At 38.7% G+C, this 9625-nt stretch overlaps 1 non-coding gene across 1 annotated transcript; it reads left to right on the forward strand.

Moving 5' to 3' along the window:
* Window positions 1–511: 511 nt before the first annotated feature.
* Window positions 512–645, forward strand: LOC117199704 (small nucleolar RNA SNORA31). The gene has a single exon (XR_004481026.1). It is a non-coding gene; the product is annotated as a small nucleolar RNA SNORA31 (small nucleolar RNA).
* Window positions 646–9625: the final 8980 nt, after the last annotated feature.

Here is a 9625-nt window from a genome sequence, read left to right on the forward strand (position 1 = left end):
TGAAAATTAACTTATTTGTTGAGAAATAGTCAGGAAAGTTTGCAACTAGATCCTATCACATAGAATTTTCCGAGGCAAGTCACATGACATGCATAGGACAGGGAAAAAACCTCTGAACATTCAAATGAGCTTACATTTCTTTATGTAAAATCCTATCGATTTTTCAGGGTCCAGTGCAAATGTTCCTTCAGGAAATCTTCCTTGATCCTTGTGATTCCCGTCCACCTAACCTCCTTTTATTTATTCTCATAGTATATACTTTTATTTACCGGTTTGCCTACCTTTATTATGGATGTTTTCATGTTTTATTATAATCTTTTTATTTATATAACTATTCCTGAGTAGATTTCAAGATACTCCAAGACATGTATATATTCTAATGTTTTTTCATATCCCCAAAGCCTACTAGGCATCCAAGTTATCTCATTAAATTTATTATCAAATATTTATGAGTACTTGCTATGGATCAGGCACTGCTATAGATGCTAAAAATTCAAAAATTGATTAAAAAATTTATCTATTTGACAAACCTGGAGAAGTCACTATCTTCTCCTAAAGTTTCTACTAAGATGCAAGAAAAAAAGATTGTCCTTGTGCTCTGTCTGTCTGACTGTGGCAGCCAAGACTGAATGGGGAAAGAAAGGGGGAAATCATGATAACACAGGGAAAAACGAAGAGAGGGAATTTCTGCAACTCAGAAATAAACTTGTAAACAGTGAAGAGCCTTTTTCCCTCCAAAAAAGAATAGAAAAATTGAGTTTAAACAAAAGTGAGTTGGAGTAGAGATGAAGATCACAGAGTAGGAAGACATGAGCTCACCCCCCTCCAGGAACACATCAAAAATACATCTACATGTCGGGCAATTCTGACTGAAAACTAACTGGAGACTGCCAGAAAGACTCTCCTACAACCAAGGCTGTAAAAAAATATACAAACGGAGTCAGGTAGGAAGGGCAGAGAATTGATCAGGTAGAGACCCAGACCCCTAGGAGGGAACACAGAAGAGGAGCGGAATTACACAGGCTCTGAGATCTTCCCTGGGGAATTAGTGGTTTGAGCCTCATAGCAGGTGCTCCAGGCCTGGGGTCCAACTCCAGGAAGAGAAGTCTCCTTAGCTGGTTTTAAAACCAGTGTGACTAACAGGAGGGCTGTAAGAAACATAGACTCTACTCGTAAATAGTGTGCACACACATGCTTACTCCTGAAACAAGGCAGAGGAAGCAGATTGAAACTGCTAGGGATTCTGGTCAGTATCATGACTTCCCAGCACACGCCCCAGTCAGAGACAAGCACCCACTCTGTCCTTGCTTATTCTGTGGAGAAGCTCCATCTGAAAGCAGCAGAAGACACTTTCTTCTCAAGTGCACATGGAATATTCTCCAGGATAGATCACATCTTGGGTCACAAATCGAGCCTTGGTAAATTTCAGAAAATTGAAATCGTATCAAGCATCTTTTCCAACCATAACACTATGAGAGTAGAAATCAATTACAGGAAAAAAACTGTAAAAAGCACAAACACATGGATGCTAAACAATATGCTACTAAATAACCAATGAATCATTGAAGAAATCAAAGAGGATATTAAAAAATACTTAGAAAAAAATGACAATGAAAACATGACGACCCAAAACCTATGGGATGCAGCAAAAGTAGTTCTAAGAGGGAAGTTTATAGCAATACAATCCTACCTCAAGAAACAAGAAAAATCTCAAATAAACAACCTAACCTTACATCTAAAGCAACCAGAGAAAGAAAAACAAAATCCAAAGTTAGTAGAAGGAAAGATATGATAAAGATCAGAGCAGAAATAAATGAAATAGAAATGAAGGAAACGATAGGAAAGATCAATGAAACTAAAAGCTGGTTCTTTGAGAAGATAAACAAAATTGATAAACCTTTAGCCAGACTCATCAAGAAAAAGAGGGAGAAGACTCAAATCAATAAAGTTAGAAATGAAAAAGAAGAAGTTACAACTGACACCACAGAAATACCACGGATCATAAGAGACTACTACAAGCAACTCTATGCCAATAAAATGGACAACCTGGAAGAAATGGACAAATTCTTAGAAAGGTACAACCTTCCCAGACTGAACCAGGAAGAAATAGAAAATATGAACAGACCAACCACAAGTAATAAAATTGCAACTGTGATTAAAATCTTCCAACAAACAAAAGTCCAGGACCAAATGGCTTCACAGGTGAATTCTATCAAACATTTAGAGAAGAGCTAACACCTATCCTTCTCCAACTCTTCCAAAAAATTGCAGAGAGAGGAACACTCCCAAGCTCATTCTACGAGGCCACCATCACCCTGATACCAAAACCAGACAAAGATATCACAAAAAAGAAAATTACAGGCCAATATCACTGATGAGCATAGATGCAAAGATCCTCAACAAAATACTAGCAAACAGAATCCAACAACACATTAAAAGGATCAAACACCATGATCAGGTGGGATTTATCCCAGGGATGCAAGGATTCTTCTGTAAATGCAAATCAATCAATGTGATACACCATATAACAAATTGAAAAGTAAAAACCAGATGATCACCTCAATAGATGCAGAAAAGCTTTTGACAAAATTCAACACCATTTATGATAAAAACTCTCCAGAAAGTGGGCATGGAGGGAACCTACCTCAACATAATAAAGGCCATATATGACAAACCCACAGCAAACATCATTCTCAATGGTGAAAAACTGAAAGCATTTCCTCTAAGATCAGGAATACAACAAGGATGTCCACTCCTGCCACTATTATCCAACATAGTTTTGGAAGTCCTAGCCACAGCAATCTGAGAAGAAAAAGAAATAAAAGGAATCCAAATTGGAAAAGAAGAAAACTGTCACTGTTTGCAGATGACATGATGCTATACATAGAAAATCCTAACGATGCCACCAGAAAACTACCAGAGCTAATCAATGAATTTGGTAAAGTTGCAGGATACAAAATTAATGCACAGAAATCTCTTGCATTCCTAGACACTAACAATGAAGGATCAGAAAGAGAAATTAAGAAAACAAACACGTTTACCACTGCAACAAAAAGAATAAAATACCTAAGAATAAACCTACCTAAGGAGGCAAAAGAACTGTACTCAGAAAACGATAAGACACTGATGAAAGAAATCAAAAACGACACAAACAGATGGAGATATATACCATGTTCTTGGATCAGAAGAATCAATATTGTGAAAATGACTATACTACCTAAAGCAATCTGCAGATTCAATGCAATCCCTATGAAATTACCAATGGCATTTTTCACAGAATTAGAACAAAAAATTTTACAATTTGTAACACAAAAGACACCGAATAGCCAAAGCAATCTTGAGAGAGAAAAACAGAGCTGGAGGAATCAGGCTTACTGACTTCAGACTTTACTACAAATCTACAATAATCAAGACAGTATGGTACTGGCACAGAAACAGAAATATAGATCAATGGAACAGGATAGAAAGCCCAGAGATAAACCCACACACCTATGGTCAACTAATCTATAACAAAGGAGGCAAGAGTACACAATGGAGAAAAGACAGTCTCTTCAATAAGTGGTGCTGGGAAAACTGGACAGCTACATGTAAAAGGATGAAATTAGAACACTCCCTAACACCATACACAAAAATAAACTCAAAATGGATTAAAGACCTAAATTCAAGACCTAAATGTAAATAAAACTCTTTGAGGAAAACATCAGCAGAACACTCTTTGACATAATCTGCAGCAAGGTCTTATTTGACCCACCTCCTAGAGTAATGAAAATAAAAGCAAAAATAAACAAATGGGACCTAATCAAACTTAAAAGCTTTTGCACAGCAAAGGAAACTACAAACAAGAAGAAAAGACAACCCTCAGAATGGGAGAAAATATTTGCAAATGAAGCAACTGACAAGGAATTAATCTGCAAAACATACAAACAGCTCATGCAGCTCAATATCAAAAAAACAACCCAATCAAAAAATGGGAGGAAGACATAAATAGACATTTCTCCGAAGGAGAGATACAGGTGGCCACCAACACTTGAAAAGATGCTCAACATCACTAATTATTAGAGAAATGCAAATCAAAACTACAATGAGGTATCACCTCCCACTGGTCAGAATGGCCATCATCAAAAAATCTACAAACAATAAATGCTGAAGAGGGTGTAGAGAAAAGGGAACCCTGCTACACTGTTGGTAGGAATGTAAATTGGTATAGCCACTATGGAGAACAGTATGGAGGGTCCTTAAAAATCTAAAAATAGAACTATCATATGACCCAGCAATCCCACTCCTGGGCATATACCCTGAGAAAACCATAATTCAAAAAGATACGTGCACCCCAATGTTCTTGCAGCACTATTTACAGTAGCCAGGAAATGGAAGCAACCTAAATGTCCATCAACAGAGGAATGGATAAAGAAGATGTGGTACATATATACAATGGGGTATTACTCAGCCATAAAAAGGAACGAAATTGTGTCATTTGCAGAGACATGGATGGACCTAGAGACTGTCATACAGAGTGAAGTCAGAAGGAGAAAAACAAATATCACATAATATTGCTTATATGTGGAATCTAGAAAAATGGTACAGATGAACTTATTTGCAAAATAGAAATAGAGACACAGATGTGGAGAAAAAATGTATGGATACCAAGGTGGGAAGGCGGGGTGGGACGAACTGGGAGGTTGGGACTGACATATATACACTACTATGTATAAAATAGATAACTAATGAGAACCTACAGTATAGCACAGGGAACTCTACTTAATGCACTGTGGTGACCTAAATGGGAAGGAAATCCAAAAAAGAGGGAGTATATGTATATGTATAACTAATTCATTTTGCTGTACAGCAGAAACTAACACAACATTGTAAAGCAACTATACTCCAATTAAAAAAAAAAGATAAACAGAATTGATAAGGCTTTAGCCAGGCTCATTAAGAAAAACAGAGGACCAAAATAAACAAAATAAGAAATGAAAGAGGACAAATTAAAACTGAATCCCAGAGATACAAAATATCATAAGAAAATACCATGTTCAGCTATATTCCAACAAATTGGACAATCTAAAAGAAATGGATAAATCTCTAGAAACATACAATCTTCCCAGACTGATTCAGGAAGAAACAGACAATTTAACAGACTGATCACTAGTAATGAAAGTGAATTAGCAATCAAAAAATTCACATACAAAAGTCCAGGACAGGACAGCTTCACAGGGGAATTCTACCAAACACATAAATAAGAGTTAATACCTATCCTTCTCAAATTATCGCACAAAGTTGAAGAGGAGGGAACATTCTAAAATTCTTTCTATGATGCCACCATTACCCTGATACCAAAACCAAACAAAGACACCACAGAAAAAGAAAATTACAAGCATGACATTTCACAATGTTTACACATTTCTTACTCTGTTTATTTCTTCCTAAATTACTTCAAATGCATATATCCCTACTAGTGTAAACTCAATTCCCCTAAATAGTGTAAAAGAGGAAAACAAAGGTCATAGTCTATAAAAATGAATAAAAGTACATATTATTGAATTATTTTTCAGCAAATATTCACTCTCCCTCTCCCTTGGGGTGGAGTATATTTTCCTGGTCCACTGATACAAGGCCATGCTATGTGCTTTGTCCAAAGGAATATAAGCGAAAGTGATGATGTACCTATTCCAAGCTGCGGCTTTAAAAAACATAGCAAGTTTCTTGCAGCCTTGGTGTGTTGCTTGCTGCATTTTGCCATGGGAAGAGCATACCCAGGTAGCTGCTGCCCCATGATCCTGGATCCTGTAAGGAAAGGTGCAAGGAACTGACACGAATCTGACCTTTAACCTGAAGTGGAGTTGGGCTCAGTGGACCTGCAGTCTTGTAAGCAAAACACTGATTTACATATTCACGAGTAAGGAAATATTTATGAGTATTTGCTATGTTTGTTGTTATAAACCATTGAGGTTTGGAGATTTCATTTTATGCAGTGTTATTGCAGCAACTGTTGACTAACACTACAGGTGTGTAGTATTTGAAGTTCTCATGCATCTTTGATGGCCAGCCCCTCAGTGCTCTCAGAGATCCTCAGCCTCACCAAATCTTTCCTACTTGAGCGATGGAGTATGGCTGGGAATAGAAGCTTTGCTTATTTTGATCCATGAGTTCAGGACCCTCAGAGGATTCAAGACTGGTGGAAAGTCACAGCGTGGTCCAAGATGCAGGTGCTCATGCTTATGTATAAGTGGATGCATCATTAACTTCAATAGCAATAAATTAAAGTGATTTTTCACTTCATTATCATATCCTGAATGAAATAAAACTAGCTTTCTAATTATGAGCCACAAATTTCTAATGTGTTTATCTTTACCAAATGCTTCTCAGTTCTGCTAAGTTGAAAGCTTCAAATCCATCAACCAATACATTGTTCCTTGGGTTTCACTTCAGGGACCAATTAAAAGCATCAACATGTTTTCTTCCATTACACTAGGAGTTTTACCTCCAGCTGTTGGGATCTGGGCTTCTAAAACTATGAAGCATGATTATCCAAGGAGAAGGCACTTGAGACAGTTGGAGGAAAACACATTCTGTTGAAAGCTCGTTTGTGCAAGCTTAGTGGTTCCTCCCTCCCCACTTTGTTCCAAGGGCACATGCGTCACTGAACATGTGGTAAATAATACACCTAGCACTGCAGCAGGAAAGGTGTTGCTCCTGAGCCTGGAGGGAAAGCTCCTGGCAGATAATCCAAGGGCTGGTAATTTATCACTTACACAGGCAGACCTCCTCTTGAGGGTCTCCTCTTACACCTCCAGTTCTGTAAAACTTTCCACTCAAGACTTGGGCAAATGTTTTCCAGATGGTAACAATCATGGTGTTACCTACTAATAGGAATCAAGGAAAAGTAATTGAATTAATTAGCAGGTCAAAAAGGAAAGGAAGCAGGATTGTGCATGAAAGAAGAAAAAGAAGGAACCTCAGAGCTATCTAATCATCAACAGTCAAGGTCATTCAGGAAAAAGGGACTTGACTGAATGTCAAGAAACTTGAGACCTGGCCATCATCATGCTTCCTCCAAATCACAAGATTTGCATTCTAACAGACACAGGTTGAAATCTCAGTTCAGTCTCAAATTAACTGTATACAGTAGGCAAGTCACTTGACCTCTCTGAGCCTCAGTTTCCTTACATGCTGACAAAAAAGGTAAAACAATGCAAACTGTACACATAATACTGTTACAGATTTAGGTGCACAGATGTAAAACACCTAGCAAAGTGTCTGGCTACTAGTAGGCACTCAAAAAAAATGTCCATGCCCATCTTTGGTCAGTGGAATAACTGGCTCCAATTCTTCACCCTGCCTGAATCCATACCACTGTCATGACTGCATCTTGGGCAGAGTGCACTTTCCCACCCCTTGCTTTGGGCTTGACCACATGACTTGCTTTGACCAATAAATGTGGGCCGAAGTGACAGTGACTTCGGAGACTAAGCCTTAATAAGCCTTACACGTTTCTACTTGTCCTCTGCACCTCCACCTTCCCCACAGAACAACACACTGGCTGTCCCACTGGTCTAAGAAGGAGATGAAAGAGACCTCGAGCAGGGCTGTCCCAGCCCATCTGCAGAGCCACCAAGCCAAGCTCAACCCAGAGCGTTCAAACTCCATCCAACATGAAGACATCCGAGTGAGGATAATGATTGTTTGAAGCCACTGAGTTTTGAGGTCAATTAGCTTAGGCTGCAATATCTCACAGATATATCATCTCAAATTCTCTCTCTGAGTTATAATTGCATCTCTGCCCAGGACTTATTGAATGACTATCTTTTGCAATGCTAATATTACAGATTAGGCTTGGAAAATAGTAATCATAAATGTATCACAGAAACTTTTGCTGCATAATTGGTTTTGAAATCTCAATTTCCAAACTCAGATGTACAAGAAAAGTAGCTCTGTTATGATGAGACCTATTTCCTAACACATTTATTACAAATCCTCTATTCTGCTGGGTAGCAGAAACATCTCTAGATCAATGCTGGGTTTCTTCTCCCTCCAGGGCTGTATTTAAGTCTTGGAAGTTTTCCACAGAGCATGAGGAGAAGGAGTGAGGGACTGGGAGGGACAGTCTAGACCTCATAGTTCCTGGTTGTCAATCTCTGCAGGTCTCTGCTGAAATGTCTTGGTCGACGTCAGCAAGAAACCACGGTCTGATTCCTTCTTGGCTAACCTCCTTTTGGAAGCCTATGATTATTCTCAACTGAAGGAAGCTTGGAGCTGCTCACAGACATGCAAGGATTGTTCTAAAGCATCTGCAGCTCACTGGGGTGAAGGGGAATACACTGCATTGGTCTTGAAGTGTGTCTAGAAGTGGCAGATGGACATTTCCACTCCAGGCTCTTATTGTCTCTCCAGGTTCTCACAGAAAAGGGAGTATGGGTCCCTCTGCATGTAGATTCTCTAGGACTTCTTCTGAGACCTCTGCCTGGACTGAGCATGGAGTATGGCAGGGTCCAATGTCCCGTTTCTCAGGAGCCCAAATAGCTCCTCAAAACGTTTTCTTTCTAACTCTTCATTTCTTTGACTCTGGGGGACTTTTTCTGTCAGACCTGAAGAGCTTTGCTGTTTTCCTTTCCATCATCTGAGAGACCTAGACTTTTGAAACTCAAAAGCCTTGACAAAATTTCCTTTTCTCTCTTTTGCTGGATAATCACTACCTTGAAACACTGAGTATGCAAAATCCTTACTGTGGCCTAAGTTGGTTAAAAAGTCAAAGGGCAACAGGCAATTCCAAGAAAAACAACCACAAACCTACCTCAGTTGATATTTCAAAACTATTTTCCTTCACAGCTGTATGTACTTGTTTCGTGGAATGCAAGAAACAATACTGTTAAATATTAATTTGTGCATTCGTCATGATGGGTTTTTCATATATACTACCATTCTGTGCACATTAACTCAAGGAGATGTTGGGTAAGTGAGTTAATAAACTATATCAGCTCTTGGTTCTGGTTATGTTTTGGGTTCTTTGGTTTGTTTTGGATTCTTTTCTTTTTGGATGTTCATTCTCTGGCCCAGCTGTTCTTATGCCTAGATTAACCAGAGAAGTTGCCAGCTGTGATTTGCAGATGTGTTCCAGTTCCACGATGCCAGAAAAATTCAATTATGCACCCTAAGGTCATCTCTATAAAGCATGACCATAGTGACATTTTACAGTGAATAGTGACCATCAGAATACTTAGCCAGGAGCAGATTGTATCTGCTTATGTTATAGTGGCCAGAATAACCAGGTGTGAAACCAGTATTTTATTTATATTTACAGCCAAATCGAAGTAGGCAATGATCCAAGCAAAGGGTTGGCATTCAGCCCAATTCAAGCTGAGCAAGGGTGATTTCATGCTGCAAAGTGTGAACAAAAGTGCAAGCCATTATAGCATGTATTGAGAGTGCAAATAGAATAGAACCTCCCAGAGAGGGCAGATATCGAAGTGAACAAGCTGGCTTCTGAGTACATACCTCAACTTGCAAATGGGAAGCAGGGATAAGATACGATTGTCACATATGCAGCACCACCCTATGGGACATTCTCTAGAGAGCTACTTTCAGGCTATCATGTTCCTCAAACTATTAATATCCGTGAAGTACTTAA

Source organism: Orcinus orca, chromosome 17 (genome assembly GCF_937001465.1).
Source record: "Orcinus orca chromosome 17, mOrcOrc1.1, whole genome shotgun sequence".
Taxonomy (NCBI): Eukaryota; Metazoa; Chordata; class Mammalia; order Artiodactyla; family Delphinidae; genus Orcinus; species Orcinus orca.